This window comes from Silene latifolia, chromosome 2 (genome assembly GCF_048544455.1).
Source record: "Silene latifolia isolate original U9 population chromosome 2, ASM4854445v1, whole genome shotgun sequence".
Lineage (NCBI taxonomy): Eukaryota > Viridiplantae > Streptophyta > Magnoliopsida > Caryophyllales > Caryophyllaceae > Silene > Silene latifolia.
In genome coordinates this window covers 52,414,875-52,436,044 of record NC_133527.1, presented here as the reverse complement: position 1 = coordinate 52,436,044, position 21,170 = coordinate 52,414,875, and positions in this window count along the sequence as shown.

Here is a 21,170-nt window from a genome sequence, read left to right as displayed (position 1 = left end):
CACAAACCCACGCCCTATCTCACGACACCAACCGCAACACCCACCTGACACCCCATAAAACACGCCTCTAACCACCACCTAACGCCACCTTCACCGCCACCTACAACCACCAATCAACTCACCCATCCACCCTCGACAAAAGCCACCAAAAACCACCCCAACCCAGACCTCCTACAACCACCAAAAACCCCCTCAAAAAACGCCTGCCCAAACACGGGTTAATCCCCTGTTTTCGCCACCACCGCCACAAACCGCCACCTGCCACCATTCCGACACCACCAACTTGGCCGACCACCTTCCCCCGTCACAACCCCTCTATACCCAGTTCAAGGCAAGGTCAATTAGGGGTTCAATTACTCATTCTAATCACCCACAACCAACCCGTATAACCCCCCCTGACCAGCCACCTTTAGCCGCCCTAAACGCCACCCTACTACGGTCAATGACGGTCAACAATGGTCAGGTAATAAACTTGGCAGTCCAATGTCGCTATAGGTTCAATTCCCGAGTCCTATGGTGGTCTATATAAGTCATACTATCGATCTAAAGTTGCTTGCATGAAAAGAATATAAACCGCTTTAAGCTGAGTTATTTACCTCAAGTCGACCAATTGATTTTGTTAATTCTTCTTTCTTTCCGCCTCCTAAAGCTTCTTCTTTTTATTTGTAATTTATTTATCAGATTTAAGGTGGTATTTATAGTGTAAGATTTAGAGAATACGAGGTCAATTAGGAAACTATTATGACTTACCTTATTCTAATTAGTATAGAAATTGCTATTACAGTTATATTATTATTATTATTATTATTACTATTACCACAAGTAGGATTCTCTTATTTTATCTTTACTAATTTATTATCGCCATAACTTATTATTAGTATCAATATAATTATTATCTTTATATATTTATTATTTCCATATTATATTATAAATTCCCGACTTGCTTTACTTAATTTATTATTCAACCAACGTTTTATTTGTAATTATTATTAGAAATGCTTTTAACTACCTATTAAATTTCATAAATTATTAATAACAAAATACGGGGTATTACAGTCTTCCCCCCTTAAAATGAACTTCGTCCCGAAGTTCGCCCACAACTACTATCGCAATACTACGCATCATTCAACATAATCAATTATAAAATAAACTAATTATTAAACTCACTTAATTATTATAAAATCGTATCATACTTATTAGAATGTATCACAAAACTAATTTCCAAAACATAAGAATGTATTGTAAGAATAAACTTAAAATATGAGGTATTACATTCTACCCCCCTAAAAATAAACTTCGTCCCGAAGTTTCGGAACTACTTTATTAAACTACTAACAATTAAAATACTTATATAAATGGTGAGAGTCTAATCACCTCACTAACTAGTTACCCTTCTCCCCATTTCCTTGCAGTCTTGATCGGGCCTGTGCCAAAAGTCTTTCCACCGTTGCTCGATTGCCCCCATTGCCCTGTCTATTGTTGTAGCTCCTATGGGTACTCCATTGTCCCGGATACCTATTGCTCCCAACACTTGGTCCTGGAGTTCGATAGCCCCCTTGATTACCTCCTTTATTATCATTCCTGTGTGCACTCCTACACTCAAAAGCTCGGTGACCTAACTTGTTGCAATTGTAACATCTCCACCCAAAGGCTGCACCAGAATGCTGACTCCAACTATTACCACCCAAGCTCACTCCACTCCCATAACTAGGTCCTCCAACAGAAAATTGTTTAGGTTGAGTATAGTTTTGCTTCTTACTACCCCCAGCTCCCTCACTTGGTGTCTCACTCTTCCTCTTTTCCCCCTTCACCTTCTTCTCTTCCTGTAACATATCCGCAGTCCTTTCTGCGTGCCCAGCTCTCTGATAAACATCCTCCATATTACTTGGCTGACCAGCTGCAAGCCTCTTCTTAATGGTTGTTGTCAACCCCTTCTCAAACCTTAATGCTAACATCTCCTCACCAAGTTCAAATCGACACATATTCCGCTAATTCCATAAACCTATTGTGATAACTCTCTCATGTCATCTCTTGAGTCATTTTGAAAGAATCAAACTCAGCTCTCATCTTACTCCTAATATGTTCTGGTACAAACACAGCCCTCATAGTCTCCTTAAAACCTTTCCAAGTGATAAAAGGTTCATCACTCTCCCTCCAAGCTTCCCTTAAAACTTCCTTACTACGATTCCACCACAAACCCGCTTTTCCTCTCAAATAGTAAGCAGCTTGATCTACTTGCAACTCCGCAGGACATCCTAGCAACTCAAAAAGGTTATCAAATTCCCTATGCCAATCCCCAAGTAAAGATGGTTCTCCTAAGCCGTCATATTTTGTCGGGTCGTGCCTTGCAATGCTAGCACTCATCTTTGCCGGATCCTGAACTGACCCCTTAGCCTTCAATGCCGCAGTTAGAGCCTCATTCATAGCTATCAAACGGTCAATCTCCTCTTGGGACATGGTAGAGGGTGTAGGTGTAGATCTTTTTGGCGGCATGGTTCTATAAAAGGTAGAACAAGGCAACGTAAGTTTCTATCCGAGGTAAGATGGCTCAACATTTTAAACATTCTATACTTGCAAAGATAAGGTGTGGTCAATTCTACCCATTAGGTCCCCCGTATCCACTCATATCTCTCAACTAACATAGGTTAAGATTTGATAAAACATTTACACTAATTTTTTTTGTAAAACTTGTGTTTTCGGAAATTAAGGACAAGCTGTAACTTTCAAAATTCACCATTAATTAACCATTACATTCCATGTTGAGTTTTCATATTTTCCAGAGAATATAAAGAGTTTTTAAAGAATGAGAAAAAGAATCAAGTCCAAATCTCGAATAATCAATTTATAAAGATTTTTACAATTCAGTGGGTCGAAACAAAAACTGATCAGCAAAAAGTCAAAAATTTAGGTCAACTTGTAAAAATCACTATTAATTGTCAAAAATTCACCTTACAACGTGGCTTATCAATTTGAAAACATATTTGAGTCCTTTAAACATTGGAGTTGGAATTAGGTAAAAATCTTAAGTACAAAGTAAATGAGAGATTTTACAAAATCGTTTGTCGAAAACTTAACTGTACAGGAATATTCCGACCACTGTTCACTAAAATATTTATTTCTCCCAACCCATAAAACTTTTAAACATGAGACCAACGGCATTGGTAAGCTAACTCACTGGGTTATCACTCATAAAAATATCAACCTTGTATGATAAACGGAGGTGAAATGGAAACTAAATCAAATAGGGGTAAAATTTGACGAAATAAAGTCCAGCTCTAGGTTCCTTTTTACTAGGTCACAAGCCCTTATTAACACCCTCCTACTTCTATATCAACACAATTTGGTCATTAAACTTTCACACACAACTATTATCTATTCTAAAGCATTCATATCACAAATTAAATCATTCAATAATATTCTAAATAGCATGGTTTCGGGGTTCACATAACCGCATATCGCTAGACATGATACTACTATAATCATCCAATCAAATAATCAATACAAATTTGACAATTACTTTCATGCTCATGATCATAACAATTCAATATCAAATCCTTATTTCATCCATCCCGTCCTTAAAATCAAGGTTACGTCCCGTAACATTGGTTATCATCAATACATATCCAATCAATAAAACAATACACCTTCAAGTGAACAATGAATCCTAAGAAATATTCAATATTTATTTTAATTTTCCCCACTCTTAGTTATCTCTCGAGGTAACCGGTTCAAAACTGGAAGGGCCGGGGTTCGGAGTGAGGGTACCTTCTCATCCTAAGCCTAAAGGGGCACCTAACAGTTTCTACCCGGGTTCATTTTATTAGACACATCCTACATTCATTATTAAATTCATTGGTTAGGCCCGAGGATTGTTTTGCTCTGATACCACTTTGTAACACCCCCATTTATTTAGGAGCCTTTAGCTAGACATTCCCAAATAAATAGGACTGTTACCATCTCGGTTTCCCGAGGTAGTAGATAACAAAGTCCAACTCACCAAAGTACTTTAAATAAAAACTTTAATGATTACATATGTTTTACAATTTTAATCAACTAAAACTTAATATAAAAATAAATACAACTCGCAGCGGAAATAAATAAAGTGATATAACTATATATGTGATCTAGACTTCATCTAAGGTTCCATGTTTGGCTCTCATCCCAATGCTCCCAAGTCAGCTAATCTTTGGTACCTGTCAAAACTGCTCCCCATAAAACGGTTCACCGCAGGTGTTCACGAATACACAGTCAACCGCGAGGTTGAGTAGGAATAAAACTAAACAACAAGAACATACAATTATCAATCCAATTCAATTCAGTTTCATTGCACAACCCCCTGACAACGTGCCCATCCTTTTTCTTTACTTAGCACAACTCCCTTAACAACGTGCTCACATTTCTTTGGTACCCCTCCCTTAACAACGTACCGCAATATGTAATAGTACCCCTCCCTCACAACGTACATATTACTATCTCCCAGTGTACAAACTCCCTCAACAACGTACACTGACTGTCGCACAGCTTTACACATTAGTCACAATCACAACCAACATAATTCATCCTGTCAACATTATCAATATAAACAATTCCAATTCCATCCACCTTGTCAATATTATTAAATACAACCAACACAAGACAATATAATTCTCCCTTTTCAACATATGAACAATTCCACTTTAACGTAAGTAATTCACCATATCAAACATAGATAATTAAAAGTTGAGTTGAGTAGGATTATCCCTACCTGGCAAGCAATTCCAATTACGCAATCCAAATAAATAAAGCAAATCCAATCCGATTATAATTCTTCACAATTTCCGTCACCTATATAATAATAACAATTACAACAATTATAATTACTAACTTATTTATCATTTATTTATCTATTTACTCCTTTTATTTAATTATTCAAATTAATTATTTATTATTAAAAGTTTATGATAATTAAAACCCGATTTAACTACGAACCCGACTCACCCGAGCTAATTAAATAATTAAAACCCGTCACACTACAAATACATACCACCTTAACATGGTTTATAAACCATGGCCAACACCTCTCTTAAAACCCACCAAACCCGACACCACAAGCCACCACAGCCACCACCCAACCTCGACACCCCTAGCCTGCAACCCCACGCACCCAACTCACCCTTAACCGCCAGCTACACCACCACCACCAACAACCCACAAACCCACGCCCTATCTCACGACACCAACCGCAACACCCACCTGACACCCCATAAAACACGCCTCTAACCACCACCTAACGCCACCTTCACCGCCACCTACAACCACCAATCAACTCACCCATCCACCCTCGAGAAAAGCCACCAAAAACCACCCCAACCCAGACCTCCTACAACCACCAAAAACCCCCTCAAAAACCGCCTGCCCAAACACGGGTTAATCCCCTGTTTTCGCCACCACCGCCACAAACCGCCACCTGCCACCATTCCGACACCACCAACTTGGCTGACCACCTTCCCCCGTCACAACCCCTCTATACCCAGGTCAAGGCAAGGTCAATTAGGGGTTCAATTACTCATTCTAATCACCCACAACCAACCCGTATAACCCCCCCTGACCAGCCACCTTTAGCCGCCCTAAACGCCACCCTACTACGGTCAATGACGGTCAACAATGGTCAGGTTATAAACTTTGCAGTCCAATGTCGCTATAGGTTCAATTCCCGAGTCCTATGGTGGTCTATATAAGTCATACTATCGATCTAAAGTTGCTTGCATGAAAAGAATATAAACCGCTTTAAGCTGAGTTAATTACCTCAAGTCGACCAATTGATTTTGTTAATTCTTCTTTCTTTCCGCCTCCTAAAGCTTCTTCTTTTTATTTGTAATTTATTTATCAGATTTAAGGTGGTATTTATAGTGTAAGATTTAGAGAATACGAGGTCAATTAGGAAACTATTATGACTTACCTTATTCTAATTAGTATAGAAATTGCTATTACAGTTATATTATTATTATTATTATTATTACTATTACCACAAGTAGGATTCTCTTATTTTATCTTTACTAATTTATTATCGCCATAACTTATTATTAGTATCAATATAATTATTAGTATCAATATATATTTATTATTTCCATATTATATTATAAATTCCCGACTTGCTTTACTTAATTTATTATTCAACCAACGTTTTATTTGTAATTATTATTAGAAATGCTTTTAACTACCTATTAAATTTCATAAATTATTAATAACAAAATACGGGGTATTACAGTCTATGAAATTGGCCCTTTCGGTTGGGTTTAGGGTCGTCCCTATCCTAAGTTCTTGGGGTTCTAGTTCGGTTCCTACGTTGATGGGTTCAGTGTTCTCTATAACTGGTGCCCCTTCCCCCTCTTGTAATATTTCTTTGGCTATGTAGGGAGGTAATTCGATTGAGTCTGGGTCAGGATCATCCTCATTATCATCGTAAATAGAATTGAATTCAGAATAACACAAAGAGTAAGCAGAATCTGATTTATTCATATTAAATTTTGAAAAGAGTTGAAACAAAGAAGCCATCTGTTCAGTAGTCAGTTGCGGTAAAGGGACAGCTGCTGGAACATTTCCTAAGCTACTGTTACTACTTGATGCTATGCTGGGAGAAATAAGGGGATTGGGAGTGACGATAGGAGGAGACTCTCTAGAGACTTCTCTAAACTCAGACTCTGATTCCGACTCCGACTCTGACTCAAATTCGTTGTCTTCAGGTTCTCCTTTGAACATCTCTCCTTCTCCAGTGGTGACTTTGAAGAAATTTCCTTGGTTGTTCGTCCACTTGATTGACTTTCGCCATCCTTTCTGCTGATTCGAACTGTTTTCGGTGATTAACGCTGTAGGGTTGAAATGGTCATCCTGAAGTATCATGGTAATAATCGCGTCCTGTGCAGCTCTAACAAATCGGTCCTCCCCAAACTGAAGACTAACAGCTTGTTCGTCTAAGCAAGGTGCTTGACTAGTTTTGACGGTAGGAACCGTTTCTGAAGGAATGAAGTAGCAATCGTGAAAGATCTCGATCCCAGCTAGTTGCGTTCCTTTATTGTGCCAAGGTTCGGGAAACCCATGAAAGTACTCTTGACTCCCTTCTCTAACGAAGTATCCATTCAGGGTAGGGAGGTAGGGTGGCATTTGGATTCCCTAGTTCTTACGATTTTGAAATTGAGTAAGCATCTCCAAAGCTTCTTCTTTCGTGGGTTTGTATCCCAATCCTAATGGTATCCTTTGAGAGTTTCCTTCTTTGTAAGGTGCAAAGGTATTTTTCTGGGCATGATTCAGTGGCATTCCCAGGAAGTATCCCTGAGACTTAAGTATGTGGTTGACCACTAAATTGGAGTATGGATTGAAGTATAGAGGTGCCAGTTCACTTTTTACGAGGTTTATGCTATGAAAGCCCCCAAGCTTATATACTGGATCTGTAACTACTTGGTTGCTTGACATCTTCTCTATCACTGCCTTGATAGGTGACGAAGTGATCGTCACTACTTTGCCATCTAGTGGAATCTTGATTTTCTGGTGCAAGGTGGATGTTACTGCTTTGGAAGCATGAATCCAAGGCCTTCCCAGAAGTATGTTGAATGATGCTTCGATATCCACTATTTGAAAGTTAACCTTTCGCTTAATCGGCCCCGTGGCTATGGTGAGGTTGACTAGTCCTACCACTTTACATCGTGTTCCATCGTATGCTCGAACACCTTAGTTAGTAGGAGTCCAATCCGATTCTTTCATGCTTAATTTGTATGCTGTCTTCAATGGTATGACATTGACTGTGGAGCCATCATCCACCAAAGTCATTCGCACATTCTTCTTTAAGCATATGACGGTAATCTATAGAGCTAGGTTGTGACTGGCGCCGAAGGGAGGCAAATCCTCATCTGAGAATGTAACTGAGTTACTTAGTTTAGTTGAATCTTGGAAGACCAAGTTGACTACATCGTCAGGCGTAGAGTCGTGTGCTATATTCAATTTAACCAAGGCTTGTAGTAAAGCTTGGCGATGAGGAAATGAACTTGCCACTAGTTGCGAGACTAAAAGATCAGCCTTTGTCTTCTGTAGTTATTTTAGCAAGTGGTCAGTAGATGTATCTTCGCCATCAGTTGGGGTGATGACATTGGTGTTAGTAACTGGACCATTTTGAGAAACATTTTGATATGGACGCCCTAAATGAGTAAGGTGTTCTATATCCTGATCCTTGCTAGCTTTGACTATAACCTCGCTAACCTTTACTAGATAGTGTTCAGTGAGGTATTCATCTTCATCATCATCGGCCCATATTCCGTTGACGGTAGCAAGTTCTCTCAATCTGATGATTTCAGCTTCTAAATTGATTATTTGGTCGACTAGACTGTCAACTACGACGACTACCTCTTGTATTATAGAATTTGGAGATAGATTTAGTGGCACGCTCTTCTTGGGTAAGGTGCTTGGATTGCGGAGGGATGCTACTACATCTTCCAATTCTGAAACTTGTCTATTCACACTCTTCGCCCAGGCAATAAAATCGGTTATGGTAGTAGAAATGGTGGAGTAACTCCCTTCGTCTTCTAGTGCATGAATCTCATTTTTTACTGGAGAAATGAGGTGTGAACAATCCAAGGTGGATTCTTCATTTATAATCATCAGAACTCCAATTGGATTCTGAGTATTGTTAGGCTTACCTCCAGGAGGTATTGGTAGGCGACCATCTTCGATCATATCCTGAAGGACATGTTTTAGCTTGAAGCATTTCTCTGTACCGTGTCCCTTACCTCTATGATATTCGCAATATGCATTTTCGTCCCAGAACTTGAACTTCTTTTCTGGGTCAGGTGTAGGCCCTATGGGTTGGAGCTTACCCTGTTTCATCAATCGTTTCAGAGCATTGGAGTATGTATCGCCAATGTTTGTGAACTTACTTTGTGGGTTATTCTTCTTTGATGATTCGAGAAGGTTAACCTCATCAGTCTTGCTAGTAGAGCAATAAGAACGACTCGTTGAACCTTGATATCCACGACCTACCGTTTTGGACAAGAGCCTTTTACGGATGTCATTTTCAATTCTTGTCCCTAGCACAGTTAAATATTTGAAGGTCTTTATTTTTGGTACCTCAAGTGGTTTGCATAGATGGGTCTCAGATTATCCACGAATTTCTCGACAAGGGTAGCTTCATCTGGACGTTCAACTAACTGTGTGCTAGTCTTCCTCCACCTACTTAGGAAGTCGGTGAAGCCTTATTTTTCATTTTGGGTAAGAACCTCTAAAGTACGCATGTTAACTTGGATTTCAGCATTATCCGCGTATTGTTTAGCGAGCTCAATTGCAGCATCATCCCAGGTGGCAATCTTCTTGTGCTCCAAAGAGTTGAACCATTATTTAGGAATGGTGTCAAGAGATGAAGGAAAGATCCTTAAGAACATCTCAGGTTTGATGCCTTCGATAGACATATAGTATTTGAAAGAACGAATGTGGTTCAAAGGGTTTTCATGTACCTTGAACTTCGGGATGTTAGTTATGTTGAAGTTGGTTGGCAATTTAGCATCCACGACTTCATACTTACGATTATTCTCCCTGTAGATGTCATCTCCCTTAAGGTACATTAGTTGCTCTTCCAAATATTGGAGTCGCTTTTCAGCTTCAGTATGACCTATTGGGGGGTCGGTCTCTTGTTGTCCAACGAAAGGTGAAAGGTTATCATGCACGGCCTCCCTAGGAACATCGCTTTCTGCAGGAGGAAGCCTAGTTTCTACAGCAACAATTCGGCCTTCAATAGTGTTGAGGCGATCATAAACTTGGTCTTGGCTTGTTTGGAGACGGTCGAGCACAGCTAGGATTTGATCATTACCATTTTGGGGTTGACCACTCTGACTTGTGGTACTAGTTCCAGACATCTTGAAAACGGGATAAGAGGTTGATGACGAATCAAAACATGATCGACCATTCTAGCACACTTACTCAAAGAAAAGGCTCAACTTTTTGAAGTGGGAGTGTGCCACTGTGTTAAGTGAGGTTTGAAAATGACAAAGGTTTGAAATATTTGTCCTAGACAACTGTAGTGTAGTTATAAGAGTGTTGACTCGAAGTGAGGTTTTGAAATGGGTTTTGAGGCCCGAATTTTGACTGGATATTTGGACAGAGTTTCGACTCATTTTGCTCTAATCCTGGCCACTTTTGAAAATGTTTAGATTTTTTTAAAAAAGGTTTTTGATTTTACAAAATTCGTCATGGTTTTATTTAGAAAATGGTGATCACATATGATACAAGCATTCATACAGGCATTATAACGGTATGCTGAGTGCATTTATAAGGGTTTTGGCTTAAAAGGGTGGGTTGCCATACCGAGCAGTCACACCCGGGTCTGTGGAGAGTTCCGTGCCAAACATGAGTAGGCATCATGGTATGGTTGACGTCAATCGCTATCCATACTTAGGACCAAATAAGAATTTGGACCGTCCAGACGGGACGATTGGTCGAATGGGTTGGGTTGGGCCTAGGAAGGCCGAATAAAACGACCTAGGAAGGTCGAGTAATGAAAACCGACAACTGTCTCATATAAACTATTCCCTAACCTTGTTCCAGTTTCACCCTTGGCAACACGTAAGTGTATTACTCCCCAGCGGAGTCGCCAAACTGTGGACACGGGGGGCGCACGGGGGCGCTTGGGAAACAAACGTTTGTATTTGTGGAGTCGTCACCAATTTATTGTGGAAAATTGGAAACCGTTCGAATACTTCGCGTCATGTCAAGACACAAAGTAATGAAATGAACACTAAGAACTCGTTATCCTTAGCATTCTATGTCTAGAATGACTCTCGTGGATGCCAATGAACACGGATGTTCACAGAGATCTGGAGTAAGGGGTGAGGGTACGTATTAGGAAGTCCTTTTAATGAACACCTAATCCCGCCCGCCTCGATAGCGGCCTTTACTAATGATTAGGGAAATCGTTTGTACTCGATATGTTGTCGATTATATGCATGCAATGCAACATCCAACGTTTTGATCCTAGCATGTGAAGAATTAACTAAGTCGATGAACACGTAATTAGCACTCAATTAGGTCGAAGTTGGGAGTTAGATTAATTACATGTGAATGGCAAATAAATAAATCATACAAAATAATAAAATACAAAAAATAAATTTCGATAATTAAAATTACAATAAATTACAATAGTTTAATGATTTACGTCAAAAATATATCTCAGACGGATAATTTGAGAAAAACAAGAGAAAATAAATTAGGATAATACGGACAAATTAAAGGTGATATTAGGGTTAATAGTCGATTAATATGTAAACTAATGAATTAGGTCAAAGCAAGAACGGAAGTTCAGAGACAGAACTCAACCCGGAATAGGCGCAGCAATGCTGCGTCTCTTGGAAGAGGCATAGTGGTCACTGCGTCTGTTCCTGAGGTGAGTTCTGGCTGTGAAGTCAGAACTGCGTGTTGTTAATGTTCGTTGGTGTGTTTAATGATTGATTATTGATATTTGACTCGGATGAAAGTGATTTAGCATATTACTAACATGTGAAATTGGTCATAAAAGCGGTAAAAATGAATTAGAACTAATTAGAACGAATTAAAATGGATTAGAAATAGTTACGAATTAATTACAAATTAATTAGGGTTGTTTAGGTAGAAACTATTAAGAAAGTTGTGATAAACAGATGAAAACATATACAAAAGTCGAATTCCAGAGATTTGATATGAACGAATCGAATCTCCAAAACCGGGGTTTGATTTGATGACGAAAACCCGCAAATATTGATTATATGGGATTTAAGTCGGTTTAAAAGCGATAAATTATTATGAATATGTGTTATGATTATTATATGAACGAAAGAAAGAAAAACAAGAAATTAAGACAAAAGGGACTGATTAACAGAGGACAGAGGAAGAACAAGAAAAGCAGGAACTACGACAGCCGCTGAAAGAGGCGCAGCAGATGCTGCGACTCTTCGAAGAGGCGCAGCAGTTGCTGCGTTTCTTCTCGACGTCTGCCTATAGTTAATCCGTAAAAACAATTTGATAAAAGGGTTTTTAGAAATCGTTCTTAAGCATATTTTTGGCGTAAACCTTACATTAATTGGTAAAATAATAAAATACAATAATAAAAGATGGGATTTACACCCTCAGACTTACATGTTTGACGAAACGAGATTAACTAAGTTAACGTTTAGTGATTGCTCGACTCGAATGTATGATGAAAGTGCCCTCGTGAGAGGATTTAGATTAATTGAGTGTAGTTGGTCAAATTGGTCGGTCATGCAACGTGACTGGTACTGAGAAGGATCCGAGCTTACATGGTCGATTAATCAAGCACGTAGACGTCAATAAGCTTAGAGCACGGTCTTAGAATGCAAAGGGAGAAGAGAAGGGCGGACACTCGCGTGAGAAATATGAGGAACGAAGGTCCCTATTTATACTAATCACACGGAGGAATTATGGAATGACTAAAACTTTGGAAACAAATCTCGAAAAGATCTGAAAATATGCAGAAAACAGCTGTGGAAGAGGCGCAGAAGCCACTGCGACCCTTGGAAGAGGCGCAGCAGGTGCTGCGTCCTTTCCTTAGAGGTTTCCTCCTGCGGAAGAAAGATTTCCGCGTTTCTTTTATGGAATTGCGGTAGATCTCAACTTCCTTATTCCTTAAAATAAGATTTCGGGATATATTTTGCCAAAAGATGTAAAAATAAATTATGGAATAGAAATATCCGGAATATTCCAGAACATTCTGATTCGGCATTTTAAACGGTTTATTAGAAAATGAAGCGGTTTTTGACCCGGACTCCAAATGAACTCTAATTACTGTGAAAACGACCTTAATGGCATGTAGATGACGACCAAGGGGTAGACACAAGTATTTGAGCTATCACTTGACGATCAACTTACGAACTGTCATAAATCGTTCCGCGTACCAAACATGCGGCCCAATCATCACCGGGTGGTTTGTGGGAGGTGCAGAAATTAGGTATCTACAATCGTCACCTAACTCTCCACCAAAATCTCATATCGTGTAAACACTCTGCCAACTTCTTACTCCCTTAATACCTCGAAACTCATGGCTAACATGTCGTCCTGAACTCCTATATAACTATTAACTCATACCCTCTCATGATGCTATCGTGCATTTCCATGATTCCTTACTTTTAATGTTCCATAACTTTGGTCAATGTTCTCCCAATTTACTTCCATCCAATAATACCAATTAATAATTCATCTCCTTCTTTCTTCTACCTAACTCTTTAGTAATCCGATTACCTTCTTATTGCTCCACAACTCAAATTCCATTAATTTGTATCAATATCTTCTCATTCTTTCTTATCACTGATCCTCTCCCATCATACTACTCACTCACACTTGTCACCATCAAGTCCACACAACTAACGGTTACCTTTTAATTAGTTGTATCTCCCTTTCGTGTCCCTATAAAAGCAAAAATTCACCTCATACCGTTAATTGCCCAAAGAATTATACACTAGGCTCAACTCTCGATAATCCAAATTCCCAAACTCAGCCACTATCTACAAATCCACATCGCGACATAACTCCATCTAAGTTCACTATATACCCCTCTTCTCCATCCTTGTACAACAAGCTTTCATCACATATATATTCTTAACCAACACAATCCTAACCATATCTCTCCATAAGTCCTTACACCTCTCAAGTTATCACTATTCACATCCTTCCTTTCAAGCTTTCATTCTCACGTTTCTTTACACTTACATCACCTTGCCCATATACACTTACTTTTATATTACTCAACACGCGACTATATCACTCACCATATCTCACAAAACATGCTCCTTGCCTCGATTAGCTCATCAATCTTCCCTTTTTTTTCCCACTATCCCTCACAACCACATATAACTCATGTCCTTCCTATCCAACACATATCCCTCATAAACCGGCATTCTCCATATCATAGCATTTGGTAACTTACGTATCAAGACCGTCACATATATAAAAGAATACTTTAAGACCCAAAACATACATGTGAACATGACCTACTACTCAAAACATGTGTAAGAATGTAGCCGTCGACTCAAAACAACCGCCCAAAGAGATACTCGGTCGAGTGCATGACGTACTCTACCGAGTACAGGACACTCAGTCGAGTATTGAGACTACTCGGCCGAGCTCAAGACTCCAGAAGCTGAACAGGATTATCACGGAAAGATTACTCGGCCGAATATGGGTTACTCGGTCGAGTATAAATGATACTCGGTCAAGTAGGGCCTACTCGGTCGATTATCGGCACAGTTTTCAGCAATGTCCAGTTTTCGTAAAACAGTCAAATCTCACTCGTTACTTGGTCATTTTGGCGTGTGACCTATCATTAGAATCGTAAAAGAACAAGCTATCACCTCCAATTGGAATCACATCGAAATCATATATACATCTCAAGTTATAGCAGTTTAAAGACAACCTCTCTATAATCGGACAACATAACTACTAGATTTTTACTTCCAAACAACTTAAACAACAACAAGGTAAACAAAAACAACTTAATACTCATAAAACCAGTATCTCTAACCACATGTTACTATCTACAAAAGTCAAACAATAGCACCCATTATGCTTATACAATATTCAACTTATAAATCATGTACTACCCACATGCTTTTATTCTATAACTTTGCGTAAAAACAATAACATAATATACGACATATATCCTCTATTCACATGTTACTAACATAGCAATAATAGAAAATCCGCTTCCATCACATAAACATGTTTTCCACATGAATTTCTTATTCTCATGCAATTACTTACTTCATCTTTTCAACCCACTTCATCGATCATATTCATACAACGCATTCATACAATTATTCATCCACCATATTCATCCAATCGTATGCATATCGACAATAGTAAACTAGTAGCGATCCCAACCACTATTCATGTTATGATAAACAATCACCTTCATCTTTCCCACCACACCTCCATTCAACCACATAACACCCATCCAACATATTCATATAAACATAAGTAAACACATAGCGATCCCATGAAACCTCATAGTGATCGGTTTAAAGTTGTAGGGCGAGTTTGCGACTTTAGGACGTCTCCCAAGTCTTTGCATTAGCTCATAACAACTCCTACCCAGGTTCATTTTAATTTAACTCTCTATATTCATTGGGCTCATTAGTTACAGGTTCCAAAATCGTCGCTCTGATACCACTTTGTGACACCTCCACATACCAAGGTGCCTTACCAAGACCACTCTAGCATGAGGGACCGTCACCATCTCGGTTACCCGAGGCAATGTATATCAAATTGACCATAAAGAAACATACTTTAGTAAATGAGTTTAAGTGATTACATATCCAAAACCCAAAACTGTAAAGTGAAATACATCTGTTCTAAGATATCAAACCAACTAAAAGAAATTTAAGTTCAAGACACAGCGAAAGACTCTAGTGACACGTGATGACTCCATCCTAGCTATCCCTCGTGCAAACCATCTCATACCTGCTCAATCACTGCTCACCATCCCTGAATGGATCACCACGGTTTTTAACAATTACCGGGATCAGTTTACTGCATAATGAAAATAAGATAAGTACAAAAGGCAAACTGCTGATCATCATCCACCTCCAAACTCCCGAACTCACATAGTAACCGACTACACACCAAAGTGTGTAGTCTTTCCAGATTACCAATCGCAACAGGTAACCCTCACCGCCAGTAGGGGACCGCAGCCAATCCCCACCTAAGCCCCGCTCATCAACGAGCGATAACCCTGTTCGTTAATGTGCACATCCCCTCCTGTGGCGGGTTCCACAGAGGGCAAAACTAGGGCGTGAAGCCACTCCCGCAAGTGACTCCACTCAACAACCATCACAACAACCACACCAACTCCAACGCTCCAACAATGATCAACAGACAATCAATCGTACACAATACAACATAATCTTAAATCAAAGAACGATAAACTGAGTAGGGAAACCCTACCTTCTCGTAATCTGTTATGCTGCGGCCAATCATAGAAATGCACAAGGAGTAACACATCATCACTTACAATAACGATAATTAACAATCAACAACACATACGATGACCAAAACCCTAAACCCCCAAATTAACCCAACCTAGGGTTTGCTAACTTATAAGAACAATAATAGATCGACAAGGATAAGACACTTACTACGGGCATTGACACGGAATAAGATGCTAGAATCCACAATCGACGACCTTTGCCTTGGAATTGATGAAGAAGATTAGAGGAGAATGAAACGTAGTTTAGGTTTTGGAGGAAATGACTTTAGAAACTGACAAACGACTTATATATAATCTCTAATCATTTTAATCAAAACCGCGGAAATGACCCGTAACAGACCGGATACTCGGTCGAGTATAGAGTATACTCGGCCGAGTATCCTCTACTCGGTCGAGTATTACCATACTCAGCCGAGTATTCCTGGACAGTAGCCTGACCAGAAACACACGACGCTTTACTCGGCCGAGTAAGCCATATTCGGCCAAGTAACAGACTTACAAAACCGTAGTATTACAGTCTTCCCTCCTTAAAAAGAACTTCATCCCCGAAGTTCCAACCCAACCTATAAAAAAATGGACACCTAACACTAAGTCTACCAACCACGCTTACTTCCACAACATGGCTATCGATATCGTCTCAACTACAGCATAGTCTCTCAATACTAACTCCATAGTACTATCGAATATCCACAACATAAATGTTGCCAACATAAATGTTGCCAACTCTGTCTTACTTCCATAACGCTCACTAGCAAACTCAATACCAAGACAATCCACCAGACAAGACCAACCACCAAAACGGAATGTTACATTCTACCACCCTTAAAAACGAACTTCGTCCTCGAAGTTTACTCAAACACATAAACATCATCACATAATCCGTTAACACTATAGAAGTTTACTCACACTCCCAAACATCATACTACTACAAGCACTGCCATTACCTGTAATAAAATCGACCATCACACAATCCATCCTTATTCTACACCAACACTCAAACTTCCAATTGCAACCTGTATTACCATTAAACTCTCTTGTCGCATCCTGCTCCTCTTAAGATAAATGTTACGTCCTCGTAACTCACTAATACTAGGTCCTTTACTATACCTCCCATAATCCTCATTACCACCGCATGTCAACGATAACCCACTATAACCTCAACACCTACAACCATTCCTATATCCAGGGCTCTCTTTCTCTAACAGTCCTCATACCTCAATTCATTATGCACTCCATATACCCTATACCATAAAATCCTCAGCATAACCACTACCCCAACTCTTCAACATTACCGCAAAACGACATACTTATATATATATATATATATATATATATATATATATATATATATATATATATATATATATATATATATATATATATATATATATATATATATATATATATATATATATATACACACACACTCATCTCCACGGTCATAACTCACAATCCACAACTGTTACACACACTCACATTAGCTTCTCAAGTTTATTTCTTTTATTACTACAAAACTCACCCATAACTTAACATGCTACTAAGTCCCAATAAAAGGGGTTATAAACCACCTATAATTTCCACTTCAATACCACACATGTTCCACAATTTTCTTGCCACAACTATGTCCACCAACGCCTCATCTAAAACAAGATTAGAAGTACTCTAATAACCTCTCACAACTGTGTCCCATTAACAGAATATTACTATGCCATGACAACAACTGAACCATATCCAACTCTCTTTCTTATCATACACTATTCTCACTCCCAAGCCGACAATAGTAAGAAACATCGGTAAACAAAACAACGGTCTATATGCCCCGACCGACACTGACAGGAAACAGCAGTAAACAAATAAGATAATTAGCACTGCAGAGTGTATAACTTTTCAATTAAATTACGTTGAAAGATATTAATTTTTTGTATTGCCTTACGAATTTGTATAACTTTGTATAGAAGAAATTAACATTATATAAATTCCACATAAAATGATGTAAGTACGACAAACGCAGCTATGATATTAAACTATGAAAGGTGTTTGATCTATTTACTGAATAGTATTTGTTAATAGGTAGATGTATATACAATATACCTCTTTTTTTAGTTAACGGTTTATAGTTCACTTACCATTAAATTATATTGACAACAACATTTAATTGTTAATTCATTTTTATCAAAGTGGTTTTTTTGTTAACGTCATTGATAAAATAACAATGTGGAAAATCAAAATGCTAAAAAAATCGCTATTGTAATTGTAATTTATTGATATTAATTTTTAATTTGTTTTTAAAGTAATCGATAAAATAAAAATCTATATTACTGAATACGATACAAGCATAATGTAATTGCGACAAAGAAAATTTTCTACTAAAAGTGTTACTTATTTACATAGTTAATTTTTTCTGGCTATTACTGGGAAAATTTTATTTTAGACAGACTTAAAAAAAAAACTTTTGGCATAGTATGAAGTACATTTGTGATTGTTTATTTTAAGAACAAAAAAAGCAAAAGCGTTACGTATTAACTAAGCAAATTACTACCGCACAATATTCTTGGTTGGATCTAGGCATTTGCTTCTTTAATCTGTTGAACTGGATCCATTTTTATGTATGAAAGCAGCTCTATAACGAAGTACTGGTCCTTTACTTTACTCTAGTAAGAGTTTCATCTACAACCGATCTTCGTTCCTAATATGTGTACATAATAAATTTAAAATCTTATGCTATATTGAATAGTAAAACGTAATTTAAAAAATATAATATTGAAAGAAAAAGTTGACAATACCTCTGACGTTAAAGCTGCAAGCTCAGTGATGTTTCTTTTTAGAACTTTTTCTGCTAGGGAGTCTAACAGCGAGATGCGTGTATCTCCAGTGTCGTCGGTAAAAATTATTCTTAGATCACATCTAATTTAAATGTTATCATGGACAATGGCACACATGTTATATAACGAAAGGTAGATTAACTGTAATCAAAATATAAGATGTGACTGACTTACGTAGACTGCAATATGCCATAATGATCTGTTTGACCGGTGACGCATTTGAAGCTTAAGTCGCTTTCAACTGTAGTAAATTTTCTACACTTATTGCAGGAATTGTATACAAAATTATCAGGGTTTGTGATGGATTATATTTTTCCTTCTATTAGTATAATTTTGTCTGCCTGAAAAGCGATCTAAAAAAATTGACCGTCAATATATGCGATGGATATAGGTTGACAATTGTAAAAGTTCTACACATATATTCAAATAACGACCTCTTGGTTTGCCAGAGAGCTAATCGGTACTGGTGTTTGTAAGTTTTCAGTTTGTTGACTCGAGCTTTCTCCAAAACATTCGTATGAAAATTACTAATGAGATTTTGCATAATTTCTTTCTTGTCAGTCGCCCTACATTTAGATAATAGTTATATTTTGTTTGATTAAAACAACAGGTAAAACAAAAAAAAAATATTAACATACTAAATGCGTAGTTCTTCTGCGGCTGAGGCGTTACTATCTAATGTCAGAGTCGAAAAACGGGTTGTATTCCAGCAACCTCCTATTAACGAAAATGGTTATCATAACTTTTAAAAAATAAAGTATTCTATAATATGTATACATACCTTTATAATTGGACGCCCTAACACGAGTGATCTATATAAGAGGCAGGGAGGTTATTGCTCTAGCAATTTTTTCAGTAGGCTGTAGAGCAAGCACTCGCCAAGCTGTTACAACAACGGGCGTCATTCTGCATATATAGTTTAATTTAAATAAATATATAATTATCTATAAAAAATTATTGTGGTGAAGGATGTATGTAGGCAAGCACTTACTGCTGATTGACGATTATTATATCTCTTGCTTCGTGTCCATTTATAGTTGTTCTTAAGGGTGTAACAGAAATGGCGATGACAAGTAAATCTGTATTGAGGAAACAACCAATTTTTAATCGAGTTGTTAACAAATTATAGAAAACAGTAGGGGAATCTATATGTAGTAGTAAAGGTACATACCAATTCGACCTCTGCATTCTAGATTCTCTTGAACATAATTGACTGGTACCCAATATGTCTTTGTACATTCAATCGGACCAAGGTCAATCATATGCAAACCTCGTTGTAAAATCATCTGGCATATTTGAGTTCCAACTCTGTATTTGTCAGGAGCGAACCTCACAAATGGGTTCTGAATTTCATATCTATGGCCTTCATGCAGAAGATTTTTAAAATAAGTAATATCCTCTTGAAAGATTGTTACCGTCATTTCTGTTCCCTATTACACAAGTAAAATTACTAAAGTCAATTTGTAAATGAAAACATGCAGCTAGTTATAACTCATATATTTTTTCATACCTCAGCATCAGTAAAGAGTAAATTCTGGAGCGTTTTATCTCCACTGTTGGAGTATTTGGATGCCTTTAGGGATTCAAGTGTCAGAACAACAGTGAAGTTCCTACTACGATCTGTTACCGATGCAACTGGTATGGTTGGAGGAGCCATTATAATCTGCAAATTTATACCACAAATGTCAGAGATGGAGATTAGCAAATTTGTTGAAAACAAATAAAATCTTTTTTTAAAACTCTTAACACAAGTATTAGAGGAGAACCTTAAATCTAAGAAACTGCCTGAATATCTTGCACATAAATGAATTTCACAAAATAAAAGTACATTACTAATAATTTATTATGTTTACTTTTTCTTAGTAACATTAGTTTTTTTTTTTTTTTTTTTTTTTTTTTTTTTTTTTTTTTTTTTTTTTTTTTGAGAAGAAGGTTATGGTATCGTATTAAAGTTGCTATGATTTACAGGAAAAAAGTATGTTATTATTCATGGAACGCGACAGATGCAACTAAACGATAAGAAGTCGTATCTAAAAAGTTGTTGTTTAGTTGATATTTTTAGAAATATTGTGTAGAAAAAAAATGTTAATCTAATAATCCAAAATAGAAAAAGGAAATAGATAACATGCATTTTAAAAAAAACAACAAGATGATAATTGGAAAAAGATAACATGCATTAAAAAAAAACAAAAAAATAAGATGATAATTTTAAAAAATTATGTATAATAACGTTAATGTACCAAAGAAAATAGTATTGTTTACATACACATTTAGCTTTATTTAGCATTATTTATTACTTCGTAACATACAATATTTCTAGTACGTCTCCAACTGCTACTTAAAGTACTATGCGGAAGGAT